The sequence below is a fragment of the Paramormyrops kingsleyae genome, chromosome 19 (genome assembly GCF_048594095.1).
Source record: "Paramormyrops kingsleyae isolate MSU_618 chromosome 19, PKINGS_0.4, whole genome shotgun sequence".
Classification (NCBI taxonomy): Eukaryota; Metazoa; Chordata; class Actinopteri; order Osteoglossiformes; family Mormyridae; genus Paramormyrops; species Paramormyrops kingsleyae.
In genome coordinates, this window is record NC_132815.1 from 13,169,379 (window position 1) to 13,187,164 (window position 17,786).

At 47.0% G+C, this 17,786-nt stretch overlaps 1 long non-coding RNA gene across 2 annotated transcripts; it reads right to left on the bottom strand.

Annotated features, from left to right (window-relative positions):
• Nucleotides 1-1,430: 1,430 nt before the first annotated feature.
• LOC111841348 (uncharacterized) lies at nucleotides 1,431-5,503 on the bottom strand. Of its 2 annotated transcripts, XR_002837645.1 has the most exons (5): nucleotides 5,139-5,503; nucleotides 3,003-3,447; nucleotides 2,396-2,692; nucleotides 2,262-2,300; nucleotides 1,431-2,172 (listed from the first exon to the last, which is right to left on the bottom strand). It is a non-coding gene; the product is annotated as an uncharacterized lncRNA (long non-coding RNA). The 2 variants fall into 2 exon arrangements; XR_002837644.2 differs by having other exon boundaries at nucleotides 1,431-2,300; nucleotides 5,139-5,501.
• Between the last annotated feature and the right edge of the window lie 12,283 nt (nucleotides 5,504-17,786).

Consider the following 17,786-nt stretch of genomic DNA (forward strand, 5'->3'; position numbering starts at 1 on the left):
TCTTGCCAGTGTGGGGAAGCAATTAAAAAGGCCAATAGGATGTTGAGTGACATCTCTAGGTGTGTGGAGTTTAAGTCAAGGGAGGTGATGCTAAGATTATACAATTCCTTGGTAAGACACCACCTAGAATATTATGTGCAGGTTTGGTCACCATACCTTAAGAAGGACATTGCTGCCTTGGAAAGGATTCAACGTAGGGCTACAAGAATGATTCCTGGTCTTAGAGGAATGTCTTATGAGGAGAGGTTAGCTGAGCTGAATCTGTTTAGCCTCAAGCAAAGGAGACTAAGGAGGAACATGATCCAGGTATATAAGGTTCTAACAGGTCAAGATGCTGTTCAGCCAAATAGTTACTTCAATATTAGTTTAAATACTGGAACTCGTGGCCACAGGTGGAAATTAGCGGGAGAACATTTTAAAATGGATTTGAGAAAGCACTTCTTTACACAGCGTGTAGTTAGAGTATGGAATAGTCTTCCTGTTAGTGTAGTGAAGGCTAAAACCTTGGGTTCCTATAAATCAGAGCTAGATAAGATTTTAACAACTCTGAGCTATTAGTTGAGTTCTCCCCAAATGAGTTTGATGGGCCGAATGGCCTCCTCTCGTTTGTTCTTATAAATTTCATGGACAGAATTTCTAGGTGCAGCCAAGGGGCAGAGGGGGTCTGGTTTGGGGGCCTTAGGATCGCATCTTTGCTTTTTGCAGATGATGTGTCCTGTTGGCATCATTGGACTGTGAGCTGCAGCATGCACTGAGGTGGCCGGGATGAGGATCAGCACCTCCAGGTCTGAGGCTGTGGTTCTTGACCAGAAAAGAGTGGATTGCCCTGTTGGTGGGGGATTGGTTGCTGCCTCATGTGGAGGAGTTTAAGTATCTTGGGGTCTTGTTCACGAGTGAGGGAAGAAGGGACGCTGTATTGTTATGTTGTGGTAAAGAGGGAGCTGAGCCGGACGGCAAAGCTTTTGATGTACCAGTCGATCTACGTTCTTACCCTCACCTGTAGTCATGAGCTTTGGGTGGTGAGCAAAAGAATGAGATCGTGGATACCAGCGGCTGAAATAAGTTTCCTCCGCAGGATGTTTGGCTCAGTCTTAGAGATAGGATGAGGAGCTTGGACATTTGAGAAGGGCTCAAAGTAGAGCCACTGCCCCTCCAAATCGAAAGGAGTCAGCTGAGGTGGTTCAGGCATGTATCTAGGATGCCTCCTAGATGGCTCCATGGGGAGATGTTTCAGGCACGTCCAACTGGGAGGAGACCCCGGGGCAGACCCAGGACACGTTGGACAGATTATATCTCTCCGCTGGCCTGGGAACACCTTGCACAATTGAAGCACAACTTTGGCACATTATGCATATATGCATAAAAGTTAACACAATTTTCACAGCTGTCACACTGGTTAATCATTTAAGAAGCCTTTCAGACAGTACAAATTCAATTCAGTTTCATTTTACTTGTACAGTGCATTTTCACAATCATTTTACAAAGTACTTTGTATTGTCCCTGCCCAAAGCCTCCAGTGAGCAAACCTGAGGTGTCAGGCTGGGAAGCATGCACTACATGATGAAACACCTCAGGATCCTGGCTGGTGACCCCCCAGACAAACACACAGTCCAGTCCCACCCTCCAGAAATGGTCATCCATTATCTACAGCTAGGTGTCATGTGGGCATGCCTTTGGCCTGATCCTCAGCAATGAACATCCTGAGAGGATGTTCACCCTCAGGGAAACACGCCACATAGCCATAGTGCCGTAACTGACGCTCCCTCACAATGCAGGTAATGTGCCTCATTCGGGACTCCTCTAGCAACCGCTCGCTCTACACAAAGTCAACCCAGCAGTAACCAAGGATTCTCCGAATAGACACAGTGCCGAAGGAGTCCAGTCTTCGTCTCAGGTCACTGGATAGTGTCCATGTGTCACAGCCATAAAGCAAGACGGAGAGCACCTTCATCCTCTTCCAAAGATATCAGGAACGGCACACACCCCTTTCCTCTTCTTATTTGAATTTCTAATTATCTTCTTGTTGTGTGTGTCGGTATGTAACATTGAATCTTCTACCTTTCATAGATCTATCAATTCTGTAGTTCTTACAGAAATAAATGAGGGCAGCTATGATGCAACATATGAATAGTGGAATCATCACATAAACACATATACGTGCCTTAGAGGTGCCTAAAAAACACACAGAGACTATGTTAAAAATGAAGCATATTACCTTAGAAATTGAAATATACCTTAAAAACCCAACACAGGTATATTACCTTGTTCTGTACTGTTCTTGCTGGTGGAATTTGACAAATCTAAATCATATGGAAAGTAGGGAGAATATTATTTAACTCAAAAAGAACAAAAAGCTCTGAGTTAATCTAGAACTTATCTTCAATGATCTCCTTACCTTTTGGATTAGTTATTTCCAGTCTTACAATGCTAATGTTTTTTCCAGAACGTTCATCTTGCACCGTGTAGACACCAGCATCGTCAGGAGTGACACGATGTATTCTTAGCACCTCATTCCCCAATTCGAAACGGTTCTTGTATCTGTTGTCCAGGTCACATTTTTGGGAATTAATTTGTATTTTGCCAACGTTGTGCTTTTCTCCATTTCTCCAGAAGTCCAATTGCACAGACTCATTTGAGTGCAGATATAAATTTAATATGTTTCCAGAAGGAACACTGGCATGTTGATCCCAGCCTAAATGACAAAGTGGATTTGACTTAAGTGAATGTTAATGTTAAATGCTTATTATTACTGATAATATAAAAATTAACAGAAATGACATAGTAAGCTTATATATAGGGATGGTAGTCTAGTTATCGACAAGTTCTATGGCTACCTTTCATATTTGTTTAGCATCCAAATAATTTATTTGGATAAAACACAAGTATTGTAAAGATTGTTTGACGTTACTTAAGGGCTAAAGCATGCTTATTGATGAGTAATAAAAATTAAAATGAAGAGACAGTAAATGATAAACATACATACATATAGGAATGGTACTCACCAATAACATCTATGTCGAACACTGATGTTTGATTAGCATTTGATCCATTTATTTGGGTAAAACATACATATTGCCCACCATACTCAAAGGTGATTGGCCTTAATGTTATGGAAAAATTTCCTTTTTTGAAGTCTCCTGCTGGACTAATTAAATTTTCAAATGATGGCTTTATTGTAATCTTGTTATTTATGAATGAAAGTATTTCTTTCCCTTTAACATTTGCAGTTACATTTTTATATGTCCAGTAAATGTAGGTGACAGGTTCCTTGCTTTGAAAGCAATCTAAAGTAACGGGTTCCCCAAATTTAACTTGCTTTTTATTATTAACCAAGGGTAGAAAAAAGAACAAAGTGCAGAAATAAATCTGCATTTTTCTCAAATCCCATACAGGAAATTATCCCATCCAACAGGCTCTTCGTTTCTTTGAAGCTCTGCAGATCTATGTCTGTCCCAGAAAGAAATAAAACATATTAGCTTATATCACAAGTCAGCTCAGACATCTCCTAAGAACATACTGCTAAATATACCAGGATTGATCTGTCAGATTCAGCCCGGGAATGTCACATCCCACACCGGTGTTCCGGGAAATTCATGTTCTCTATGTTCACCTGTTACATGCTGTTTTGAATCCTGATGTTACCCACTACTTAATAGTTTGACGCGTTGTTTCCGTCTCTTGTCTTTTTAATGTCTTTCTACAAACATATTGATGTAACCAAATCATTTATCCAAAAATCTCCGATGTCATTTCGACATTTGTGAATTTTTAAAGATAGCTGAAACGGAGAGGGATATTGTTTAAATGGGTACAGAGATATCATTGTCAGCAGTAGTAGATAATTGTAAGGAGTTAGTAGCCTACAATTGTTATAATAAATCTAACACTGATTGTCACACATGTCTGTGGTTTGTGAAGTTCTACAAACTTTAATGGTGTTTTCTGTACTTCCCCGAGCAATCATCTATTACCAGCGATTTAACCCTCTATTGCATGATATATGAAATAAGAGAAAAAAAATATTTGCACACGTTATTACCCGTCATAGAGCACATTGAATAATTCAACACATGATTTACAAAAATAATAATAATAGGGGGTAGATTTAGGTATGTTACTTTGGAGCAACAACATGCAATAATGGTAATAAATACAAAAAGTGCAGTCTGTTTAAAATTAATCTCTTTATTTCATAACAAAACACATTTTATGAAAGAGATTCAACACCAACTTCATTAAAAAAACATTTGTACTGAAAATATAATAAGTTACTGTCAGGTATCATTTTTGTTTGTTACCTATAAGCAACAATGCGCAACAAAGGAACATCATTTTTATGCATTCATTCTCATTCAACCTTCATGTTTGGAAATCGCACACTGGATAATAACTAATTTGTATTGTTTAAAACATTTTTTATGAACTAGTACAGAACAAACACTGGTGGATCATTCAATATTAACACAGAAATCATGGACACGAGTCCAACTCATCTTTTGCTTACTGTGGGCTGTGGGCAACTTAAACCTAACACTCAACACTCAATTACCTGACTGATCGAACCAATCATCTGTCTCCCTCATTGACAGGTATTTCCTCCTCATTCTCCTCATCACTACCATCTAACTCATCCTCACTTTCATCACGTGTTAAAACCAAAACAGTATCCACTGCCTGACTCCTCTTTCTGCCATAGAATGTTGATATGTTCATTGTCACTGAAAAGGATAACTACACAATTATTATATATATCTGGAAATATCGATGGCAAAGTGAACATTTGGAGTACACACACACACACACACACACACAGACACAAGCGCACATGCACATCTGAGCTGACAAAGGTACAAAATCTACGCTATGCATAGATGACTACCAGTAGCTAAACTGAAAAAAGTATCAAATATTGTTAACAGTATTTAAACAAGGCATATACTGAGAAATATTTTCATATTTCTTGGTATCCTGCCATCTGTGTGAAATATTGTATTGCTAACAATATTGTATTGCTAACGAGCATTCTCATTCTACTGTTGCATGTTGTTGCTTTGAGGCAACATAGCTATTTTAGCCCTTTACAAAAGAAAAAATCAATGAAAACATAATTAACAGAGTGAAATGAAATCAGAACTTACCCAAAATTGTGAAAATATTTTTTATTTTATGGAAATCCTCAAGATAACGTCACTTTTTCAAAGTTTTGTGGAGCTGAAAAAACATGGCTGCCACATGTGAGTACAAGTGAGGAAAAGAGATTGAAAAGAGGGATGGGACAAGTCATGTGATCAAATACAAGCAGACTATTGGCTTCTTATACTTCCTCCAGATTACAAATGAACATTTTTATTGGTGTATGATTTATTGTGCCTGGGAAACTGAGGGAAAATGGGTATGTTACCCTGAAGCAATGGACTAGAGGGTTAAACCGTTCCAGTTATCTTTAAGAAATACGCAAATATCGAATAGACATCCGATGTTTAGCATAAATGACTTGTTTACCTCAACACGTTCGTAGAGAATATAAATATAAACTTACTTAATAAATCTCCCAACCCTCGTCACATGCTCACAACCAGGGCGGCCCGCTTATAAGGTCTCAGACCGCGGTGAAGTTGGTTTTGTGTTCGATATTCGCTACATTTGCTGATATCTAAACTGCAATATCTTCGGGATCATGACGGTAATTATTTTCATATTAGGCTCCACATGTGAAGTTAAACGAGGAAAATATTTCACACTTTTAGTTAGCTCCACATTCTCCAGCAATATGAATTAAAAATACAAAGACGGGAACATCCTTCCGCTCACACAAAACTGCCGGAAAACTTAAGGACCGCCTTGAAAGTGCAATGCCAATCACCATATAACGCCACTTTTACAGTATGTGTCCTTTAACCGTCTATCAATATTGCTGTTGGATAAATTGTAATACCTCCTTCATTTTTAAGCCAATCCACATCAAACCAAATGCAGTGTGTTCCTCTGGCTCTCTGTAATCTTTCACTTCCTATGAGGAATTTTTCACACCCATCTATTTTCTAGAACAACATTTGTATGTGTCCATATAACTGTGTATCAATATTCATTCATTCATTCAGTTTTACTTTGCTGGGAAATAAACAATAAGCAATATTTTATGTAGGTATTTAATACAAAACAACACCTATATTTCATGAGTTTTCCAATACGTCTAACATCCATCCCTTCTCCCCAAGCCCGGATGTAGGAGGAGGGTTGGAATTGTGATATAAAAAAACAAGAATCGTCAGAAGAAAGTTCATTTGTAGTTCTAAACGTATTTAGGATGTTTTTTAACCACCTTTTGTCTCTCGCACGACATTATTCCTCTCTCCTACAGCGTCCATTATCAATACATGCATTATTACATCATGCAAATTAGGCGATGGTGTCATTTAGCGACTTCCAGCGACTTTTGGGACAACCAATATCGACTTTCTTTGCTGAGGAGTTGGCAACAGTGCCAGCGGACAGAGAGAGCACGTTTGAAAATATGTCGCGTCAACCACCTGAAAAGCAGACAAACATATCTGCGTTTTTTAAACGCTTCCAGGGTGGTGAAGATGCACACTTTGTGGATAATTGTTATAAAAAGAGATGTTCTGATATTTAGTTAAGTTGTTATACTGACTGCTGTCATTAAAAGAAACAGACCATGAATCCTGTCGGTGTCTGTCTGCCCCCCCCCCCAAAAAAGCTGTAAACCTAGGGGAAACACTGAGTCGCAATATAAAGCAATTTCAATTATAAGTGATATTTAGGACAGTCAAGGAGTCTGGATTATTTGCTTTTATTTTAGTCTTATTTTCCGTTTGTTTGTTCTCGAACATAATGTCATAATGAACATTTAAAGATAACTCTTACCTGAATTATTAGAGCCATTAGTTCGATGGAGTTGGTTGATAATATAAAAAGAGTTTAAGATTTGAGAAACAAAAGTATTTTCCTGAAGTGACTGACGAGTTCCCGTTTTGGGTCTTCTTAATATGGAAAGACCTTCTTAAAGAAAAGCTTTAAAATATACTTGAAATACTTGGGTTATTCCGAAAATGTACTTACAAAAGAGTAAAATAACCTACATTATTATAACTTATTACCAATCTGTTGTGGTTAAGAGAGAGCTCATGCAAAGAAAGAGAACGAGAGAGAGAGAGAGAACGAGAGAGAGAGAGAGATGGTAAACACTGGCCAGACATGCAAAAATATCTAAGTTTGAATCTGATCACTACGGTCACTGCCCAAACCTGCAATTAATGCCATAAATCAAGCTCGGTGTGTGCATCGTTGTCTGTGGACTGGACAACACGATTTTATCACTAAAAACGCCCCACCTTACTTCCGTGAAAAGTTATTGAAGCTAGAAAACTGATTAAAAAAAAAAAAAATTACGAGCAAATATGTTTTTAACTGTAAAGCTCTAAGGAACTTACCTTGACTTACCTTTGCCCTTATTGGCTGAAGAGTTTAGTTACACGCATGACGTTTGTATCCCAGGCAGTTCCGATGCGTAATCTGCTACTTCTCTGGAATATCACGTAAAGCAGTAAGAACTGGTTTTCAGTTAATTTACCTGGTAAAATAAAGTTTAAATAAATTACATAAATGCTCTAATAGTACACGTAAGTTAGTGGTTTTGTTAGTTACTGTAATGTTGTGCTGCTTTATTTGGTTAATCGTCTAGTGTGTATAAGGCATTCAAATAAGAATTGCATTATAGTATAAAGAGATAAAGAGAGCACCAGGCCAGGTTTATTGTTTGTTTTTACCAGCCTTTAAAAAAGCCAACCTGTTACCAGTGCGCCCCCTAGAAACTAGGATGCACACAAGCATAACCCTGTGAGCAAGCATGATAATAGAGGCCAGACCCACCGAGTTATCATTTGCCATACCTGTTACATCCATGGTGAGTCTGGACATCCATCATCAGCTTGCTCATACAACACAACACAACACAAAGAACATGTGCAGCTTGCTCTTTTACCTGCAAGCCCAGAACATGCACACATAATGAGCAAAACTCCAGCATAATCCCTGTTCCCATGATGCACCTCCCACAACAGCCAATGAGAGCTCCCACAGAACCATTACACTGCCCCCCCCTCAGTCTCGGCTGTCCCAGGCCGCAAAGTCAAGCTCAAAGTCAGTGAGGGCAGGGGGGGCTCTCCTCCTCCAGCCAGAACGGCGCACACTGCGCCCTCCCCGCTCCGGCTGCGCTTGGGGGGCTAATACTGGCTTCCAAGGGGCTCGAACCTGCAACACAGTCGTGCTTGCTATCAGAACATAACTCCCTATCCGTGGCAAGTGGTTGATAAGGAGCTAACCTATCCAGGTGTAAAACCACAATTCTACCCCTTTTACTCATTTTCACCCTGTAGACCACCTCCGAGAGGCGCTCCAGTACAGTGCAGGGCCCGATCCAATGCGATGCAAGCTTGGGCGACACCCCCTTTTTCCTCGTGAGGTTGAACACCCAAACTCGCTCGCCAGCAGCAAAACTGCGCCCACGGGCACGCGCATCATACGCGCGCCTCTGCCTCGCCCCAGCCTCCTCCAATGACTGGCGCGCGAGCTCGTGGCCAAAATACTCCAAGCCTGGCTTGCCAGGCACCTCAGCCTCCGGGGGAGGCCCAAACACTAAATCCACCGGCGTGCGCAGCTCACGCCCAAACATTAACGCTGCGGGAGTGGATTGGGTGGATTCCTGAACCGCAGTACGGTAAGACGACAGCACCAAGAGCAAATGCTGGTCCCAATCTCGTTGGTGCTGTGAGGTCAAAATGGCGAGCTGCGTGGCCAATGTCCTATTAAATCGTTTGACTAGGCCGTCGCTCTGGGGGTGCAGTGGCGTTGTGCGTGTTTTGTGCACCCCCAGCCGCGAACACACCTCGCCGAACGCCTCTGCTTCGAAATTTCGACCCTGATCGCTGTGGAGCTCTTCTGGAGCTCCAAAGCGCGCAAACATTTCGTCCACCAGAACACTAGCGGTGGTCGCGGCACTTTGGTCAGGCACGGCGTAAGCTTCAGGCCATTTCATAAAGTAGTCCATGGCCACTATCACATAACGGTTCCCGCGTTCGGATATTGGAAAAGGCCCAGTACATCTACACCTACACGCTCCATGGGCGCCCCCACTCGAAACTCCTGCAGCGGGGCGTGTGAGCGCTGCGACGGCCCTTTTTTCGCCATGCACGTGTCGCAGCGGTGGACAAAAAGTGCCACATCGTTATGCGCCCCGGGCCAATAGAACCGCTGACGTAACCGGGCTAAGGTTTTAGCTTTGCCGAAGTGCCCTGCACCCTTTGCGCCATGTACCAATTTTAACACGCTCTCACGCAGCGAACGCGGAACAACTGTTTGAAAATACATGCTCCCCCCGCTGCTCTTTTTCCAGCAGCGGAATAGCACGCCACCCCTCACTATCAAGCTCTCCCATTGCGAGGCTAATGCCTTAAGCTCTTTGTCCGTGTCGCTGATTGCCGCCCAATCTGGCCTTGCCGCTTCGTGCACCCAGCGGAATACTGAACCAATTGCAGGATCTTTCCCTTGCTCTTCGCTCAACCGCGTGCGGTCAAATTCAGCTATCTCGCAGTCTTTTATCGCCCGCACAATCTCCCCGCGTGCTGATGCTTCGCCCTCCTCCCTGCGTGAGCAGTGTCTGCAGTCGCCGCACGGACGCCGCGATAGCGCATCAGCATTACCGTGCGAGCGCCCTGCCCTATGCTGAATTGAGAAATCAATTCATAAAGTAGTCCATGGCCACTATCACATAACGGTTCCCGCGTTCGGATATTGGAAAAGGCCCTAGTACATCTACACCTACACGCTCCATGGGCGCCCCCACTCGAAACTCCTGCAGCGGGGCGTGTGAGCGCTGCGACGGCCCTTTTTTCGCCATGCACGTGTCGCAGCGGTGGACAAAAAGTGCCACATCGTTATGCGCCCCGGGCCAATAGAACCGCTGACGTAACCGGGCTAAGGTTTTAGCTTTGCCGAAGTGCCCTGCACCCTTTGCGCCATGTACCAATTTTAACACGCTCTCACGCAGCGAACGCGGAACAACTGTTTGAAAATACATGCTCCCCCCGCTGCTCTTTTTCCAGCATTGGAATAGCACGCCACCCCTCACTATCAAGCTCTCCCATTGCGAGGCTAATGCCTTAAGCTCTTTGTCCGTGTCGCTGATTGCCGCCCAATCTGGCCTTGCCGCTTCGTGCACCCAGCGGAATACTGAACCAATTGCGGGATCTTTCCCTTGCTCTTCGCTCAACCGCGTGCGGTCAAATTCAGCTATCTCGCAGTCTTTTATCGCCCGCACAATCTCCCCGCGTGCTGATGCTTCGCCCTCCTCCCTGCGTGAGCAGTGTCTGCAGTCGCCGCACGGACGCCGCGATAGCGCATCAGCATTACCGTGCGAGCGCCCTGCCCTATGCTGAATTGAGAAATCAATTCATAAAGTAGTCCATGGCCACTATCACATAACGGTTCCCGCGTTCGGATATTGGAAAAGGCCCTAGTACATCTACACCTACACGCTCCATGGGCGCCCCCACTCGAAACTCCTGCAGCGGGGCGTGTGAGCGCTGCGACGGCCCTTTTTTCGCCATGCACGTGTCGCAGCGGTGGACAAAAAGTGCCACATCGTTATGCGCCCCGGGCCAATAGAACCGCTGACGTAACCGGGCTAAGGTTTTAGCTTTGCCGAAGTGCCCTGCACCCTTTGCGCCATGTACCAATTTTAACACGCTCTCACGCAGCGAACGCGGAACAACTGTTTGAAAATACATGCTCCCCCCGCTGCTCTTTTTCCAGCAGCGGAATAGCACGCCACCCCTCACTATCAAGCTCTCCCATTGCGAGGCTAATGCCTTAAGCTCTTTGTCCGTGTCGCTGATTGCCGCCCAATCTGGCCTTGCCGCTTCGTGCACCCAGCGGAATACTGAACCAATTGCAGGATCTTTCCCTTGCTCTTCGCTCAACCGCGTGCGGTCAAATTCAGCTATCTCGCAGTCTTTTATCGCCCGCACAATCTCCCCGCGTGCTGATGCTTCGCCCTCCTCCCTGCGTGAGCAGTGTCTGCAGTCGCCGCACGGACACCGCGATAGCGCATCAGCATTACCGTGCGAGCGCCCTGCCCTATGCTGAATTGAGAAATCAATTCATAAAGTAGTCCATGGCCACTATCACATAACGGTTCCCGCGTTCGGATATTGGAAAAGGCCCTAGTACATCTACACCTACACGCTCCATGGGCGCCCCCACTCGAAACTCCTGCAGCGGGGCGTGTGAGCGCTGCGACGGCCCTTTTTTCGCCATGCACGTGTCGCAGCGGTGGACAAAAAGTGCCACATCGTTATGCGCCCCGGGCCAATAGAACCGCTGACGTAACCGGGCTAAGGTTTTAGCTTTGCCGAAGTGCCCTGCACCCTTTGCGCCATGTACCAATTTTAACACGCTCTCACGCAGCGAACGCGGAACAACTGTTTGAAAATACATGCTCCCCCCGCTGCTCTTTTTCCAGCATTGGAATAGCACGCCACCCCTCACTATCAAGCTCTCCCATTGCGAGGCTAATGCCTTAAGCTCTTTGTCCGTGTCGCTGATTGCCGCCCAATCTGGCCTTGCCGCTTCGTGCACCCAGCGGAATACTGAACCAATTGCGGGATCTTTCCCTTGCTCTTCGCTCAACCGCGTGCGGTCAAATTCAGCTATCTCGCAGTCTTTTATCGCCCGCACAATCTCCCCGCGTGCTGATGCTTCGCCCTCCTCCCTGCGTGAGCAGTGTCTGCAGTCGCCGCACGGACGCCGCGATAGCGCATCAGCATTACCGTGCGAGCGCCCTGCCCTATGCTGAATTGAGAAATCAATTCATAAAGTAGTCCATGGCCACTATCACATAACGGTTCCCGCGTTCGGATATTGGAAAAGGCCCTAGTACATCTACACCTACACGCTCCATGGGCGCCCCCACTCGAAACTCCTGCAGCGGGGCGTGTGAGCGCTGCGACGGCCCTTTTTTCGCCATGCACGTGTCGCAGCGGTGGACAAAAAGTGCCACATCGTTATGCGCCCCGGGCCAATAGAACCGCTGACGTAACCGGGCTAAGGTTTTAGCTTTGCCGAAGTGCCCTGCACCCTTTGCGCCATGTACCAATTTTAACACGCTCTCACGCAGCGAACGCGGAACAACTGTTTGAAAATACATGCTCCCCCCGCTGCTCTTTTTCCAGCAGCGGAATAGCACGCCACCCCTCACTATCAAGCTCTCCCATTGCGAGGCTAATGCCTTAAGCTCTTTGTCCGTGTCGCTGATTGCCGCCCAATCTGGCCTTGCCGCTTCGTGCACCCAGCGGAATACTGAACCAATTGCGGGATCTTTCCCTTGCTCTTCGCTCAACCGCGTGCGGTCAAATTCAGCTATCTCGCAGTCTTGTATCGCCCGCACAATCTCCCCGCGTGCTGACGCTTCGCCCTCCTCCCTGCGTGAGCAGTGTCTGCAGTCGCTGCACGGACGCCGCGATAGCGCATCAGCATTACCATGCGAGCGCCCTGCCCTATGCTGAATTGAGAAATCGTATGACTGCAGTACCTCTAACCACCGCGCGAGTTGTCCTTCTGGCTCCTTAAAATTCATGAGCCACGTCAGGGAGGCGTGGTCAGTGCGGAGGTGGAACTTTTGGGCGTAGAGGTACGGGCGGAAGTGCGACACCGCAGCCACTACCGCCAAAAGCTCCCTCCTCGTGACGCAGTAGTTTTTCTCTGCCTTCGACAGTGCGTGGCTGAAATAGGCTAATACTGGACCGTTTTCGTGAGCCAAAACGGCTCCAATGCCTACGTTGCTCGCATCGGTGTCGAGCACGAATGGCCGAGTGGCGTCTGGGTGTCCCAAAATGGGTGCCGTGACTAATGCGGAACGCAAGGTGGAAAACGCACGCTCGCAGTCTTCGTCCCACGCAAACACAGCCCCTTTTTGAGTGAGCCGATGTAGTGGGCTCGCTATTGTGGCAAAGTCCCGTACAAACCGCCTGTAATACGAGGCTAGCCCCATGAAGCTCCGTAGCTGCCGAATGTTGTTGGGTGCAGGCCACTCTTTCACTGCACTAACCTTCGCTGGGTCAGTCGCTACCCCTTTTCCACTCACGACGTGGCCCAGGAAGGTCACCTCACGCCGAAACTGGTGACACTTACGCGGGTGTAATTTTAGCTTCGCTTGCCGTATGGCTTCGAAGACTTCACTCAGGTGTGCTAGTTCAGCGTCGAAAGTTTTTGCGTGCACTAATAGGTCATCGAGGTAGACGACGCAGCGTGATGGGGGAATGCCTGATAGCACGCGCTCCATCAAGCGTTCGAAGGTGGCTGGGGCGTTACAGAGCCCGAACGGCATGACTCGGAATTGCCACAGACCTTGGCCGATCGAGAACGCCGTTTTGGGCCGAGCCTCCGGGGCCAGCGCCACCTGCCAATAACCAGTGCGCAGGTCTAGTGAACTGAACCATGCGGACCCGGAGACTCGGTCCAGTGCTTCGTCGATGCGCGGAAGTGGGTACGAGTCTTTACGCGTCACCCCGTTGAGCCGCCGATAATCGACGCAGAACCGCCACCCCCCGTCCTTTTTCCTCACCAAGACTACTGGTGCCAACCATGGGCTATTTGATGGCTCGATAACCCCATTCGCTAACATCTCCTCGATTTCCTCTTCTGCTGGCCCGCGCTTGGCCAACGGAAGCCGCCTAGGCCGCTCGCGAATTGGTGCCGCATTCCCCGTATTAATGTGGTGCTGCACGAGGTCAGTGCGAATACAGCCTCGCTCATCTAGCGCGAAGATGTCTTTATACGTGGCTAACAGCTGCGTTAGCGCTTCGGCCTGTTCCACATTTAACCCCTCGCAGCTACGAGCCTCCAGCTCCTGCAACGCCTCAATTTCGCCCGCGGACTCAATTACCCCTGACGTCTGGCTCGCCAACGCACGTGCACCTCTAGCCTCGTGCCTGCTAAGCAGCTTGACCCATTCTCGACCAACGCGCATGTCCCCTCACTCTACATGGATCACTGCACCAAGACGCTGAAGTAAATCCAGCCCGATGATGCAGCGATCTTTAATGTTGCCTACTAAGAACGGGTGCTCTAGAGTCGTCGTGCCAATTGTAACATTAACTCGCCTACTTTCGGACATGGCCACGCACTCACCTGTGACCGTTCTTGCCGTACTCTCCATAGCGGTGTTCTCAGCCACTACGATGGGGCCTCCCCCAGGCCTCCCCGCACGGAAAAGAGAAACAGTTGATCCAGTGTCTATTAAAGCAATACATCTTACACCCCCAAATGTTCCCTCCACATAGAGGCCTGTATGCCCAAGCCGAGCGCTGAGTGGTCCATGTGGGGAGGCGACTACTCTGCTAGGTGACGAGTTCCCCGCCTCGGCACCTCCCCGTCGTTTAACGGTGGCTGTCTTTGCGGTGGCTGCTCCCTGTCCCCCTGGCGGTTAGCTGGGCAGTACCGGGCGATATGTCCCGCCGCTCCGCACTGGAAACACTGCCGCTGGCTCTGTTCTTCCTGCCGCTCCGCAGTACCACGACGCTTAGGCTGTGCTTTGAGTACGTGCTCAGCTTTCTCGGCCACAGCCAAGGCCTCCATCCATGTGCGCGGCCCCACCAGCTGTGTGTGGTCTCGAAGTCGCTCGGGCCAAAGTCCCCTGAGGAACGCGTGGAGGGTTAATTCCTCCTGGGCCGCTACCGGGAAGTCGGGGAACCCTCTCCTTGCCAGTTGCCTCAGGTCACTCGCGAATGCCCCCAACAGCTCGCTCGGTCGACGTTGTCTGCTTGCCAGCTCTGACCGTGCGTCCTCTGCCCATGCCGGCTGGCGGAAACGACGGAGCAGCGCCGCTTTGATCTCGCTCCAGTTGAAATTCTCTTCTCCTTGCAAGTCCTCCAATACGCTGAGGCTCGCACCTTCCAGTGTAAGTGCCACGTGGACCTACGTTTCCCTCGAGCTCCAGCCGTTCAGCCCCGCCGCCAGCTGCACTTGTTGGAGAAACGCGTCGGGCAGTCCGAGGCCCCTATACGATGGAAGCTTGACCCCCGCGTTGGTGTTCTGCTGCGCGGCTGGGTTTACCGCACTAACAGGCTGTCGCCGCCATCTGGAGATACTAGCCTTTGTTCGCTGGCTTCAGGCGGTGTTTCATCAATCGCCATGGCAGACAAACAGTTTTTCCTGCCGTGGGCATGATTTATGCCCCTCCAACTACTCTCCGGATGAGGAGCGGAGCTCCACCGCTCTACGAGGGCGCTGTGCTCCCGCCGGTCTCTGGAGGCGCCGCCTTTATCCGGTGGCAACTCGATGCGGTACTCCCGCCAGCCTCCGGGGGCGCCTTTTTCTTCCGGCAGGAGGCTGCTCGCTGCTTCGTCAGCGCTTGCCTGCCGCTTCCGTCTGAGGGCGCTGCTTCCCGCCGGCTTGTCAAGTCTTTCCCGGGTCTTCTTACAGTCTCCCTCCAGCCGTTCAATCAGCGGCTCAACCTCCTAGAGCATGGTGATATCCATCCCACTTCTGACACCAGTGTAACAGTTCTCTTGAGAGAGAGCCGCTAATGACACACTCGCACTCAAGTTATGCTCTTTGAACCAGTAATGGAACCGGCCAGGTTTATTGTTTGTTTTTACCAGCCTTTAAAAAGGCCAACCTGTTACCAGTGCACCCCCTAGAGACTAGGATGCACACAAGCATAACCCTGTGAGCAAGCATGATAATAGAGGCCAGACCCACCGAGTTATCATTTGCCATACCTGTTACATCCATGGTGAGTCTGGACATCCATCATCAGCTTGCTCATACAACACAACACCCAGAACATGCACACATAATGAGCAAAACTCCAGCATAATCCCTGTTCCCATGATGCACCTCCCACAACAGCCAATGAGAGCTCCCACAGAACCATTACAAAATGTATGCACTACGAATACGTTATACTATTGGCTGTGTGGAACATCTGTTTATGTATCTATACCCGCAGGTTATATGATCACATTTCTGCATGGGTTATACATTGGTGAATCATGGCCGAGGGACCGAATGTATTAGGATGAATTCGCGGACGATTACGTCACCCACGTGACATGGAACTAACTTTACTATAATATTCTGGAAAGTTGTAATTGTGGATTCATTCCGATCGCGTGTGGACTGATCGTCCTGAAATTCAGATCAATCGTCCATGATTCACCCCGAATGTTACTAAACTGCACGAACATGTTATTTACCGATCCCCTGTAAAACCTAATTTTGCCATAAATAACTTGGGCTCATAAAGAGAAGCCAGGATGCTCATCTGGGCCATTAGATCGGCATGCAGGATGCTTATCTTGGTTTCGGGAGATTGCCTTTAGGGGGGAACAGGGAGGCATTGCGCAAGGACGCCTATTGTAGTATGTTATCGCAAGCAGCATCACTCGGACAAAAGGGGGAATTGGAGCACCATATATTGCCTGGGGGGAAGGGGTGAGCCTGGCCAGCTTACCCCCTGCCCACATGCAACTCTAAATTTAGTATAAAGGAAGGGGGAGATCCCAGTACTGACCGGAGTTCAGCCATGGGATAGAGCGCGCATCGCCCGGCACTTTCTCGGAACTCACGTGTTGGTCTCCTGCCAGGACTGAAAGGGCTCCCCAGTCCATGTGTGAAGGTGGGTGATGATAGCACGTCCGAGTGTAAATAGCTTTGCAACTGCTTATGCTTTCCCTTGATTGTTGCGAGTAAATTATCGCCGCTTGTGATAATATTTCGTAACTTTTTATGTTTCCTTGCTTCTTGTATGTATTATTGCTTCTTTTCTATATATATATTCATACCTTTGCACCTAATACTATTAGCTATAAGATATATATTATTTGATATACGTTGTAGTACGAGTTATTTTGCATTGCCTTCAATATGATAGCTCAGTATTGGTGTTAATGTGAGATCATTTTGTATTACTTATTAAAGTGTATTTGAGTGAACCTAAGCGTGCCTGTTTGTTCCTTCGAGGGCCCTACAGTATATCCCTCTCTCGTCCATTTTAATACAACCGGAGACATAAATGTCACTGCTGAGGTAAGTGAATCTCTTGACAAGGTCGACATTCTCCCCGCAGACAGACACACACACTACTGCCCACTGGCATGGAAAAAAATAAATCCTCAGTTGGAAGATAGTCTGGTTCCTCCCAAAGTTAAGGGGGAGCCCATCCTCCAGGGGCCGGCAGAGGAAATCAAATGAACAAGATGAACAAAATTCTAATGTATACAGTTCAAATTTTAATATTTGTGTATAAATGCTTCCAACAGCAGGATGAATAGTAGTATGGCAGCAGGGCAGGCAAGAGACATCACAAATGTCACCACATCTTTCGCAAAAAGAGGATTCAAAATTCTCATAATGCCACCCAAAAACACTGTTTCTAGGAACCTCAGAAAGTCATAATCAGTTTTTTAAATGACATGCATAATGCGTATTAAAATGCCACTCTACACTGTGTGCAGAATTATTAGTCAAGTACTATTCCTGGAGATGATTTTAGCAGAAGTTGGGCAGACTTATAAAGGTGAATTCAGAAATTCTTTTGCTCCAATTTATTTAGAAGCAAAGTGTTAGTCTGACACCAACAAAAATAACAGAAACACATGATTATTAGGGTGCACATTTATTAGGCAGTTAGAAACTATGTGGACTTGTCTCTCTTCACCATCTACAGCAGGGGTCGGCAATTAAGTTTGGCCTCGGGCCAGATTTTT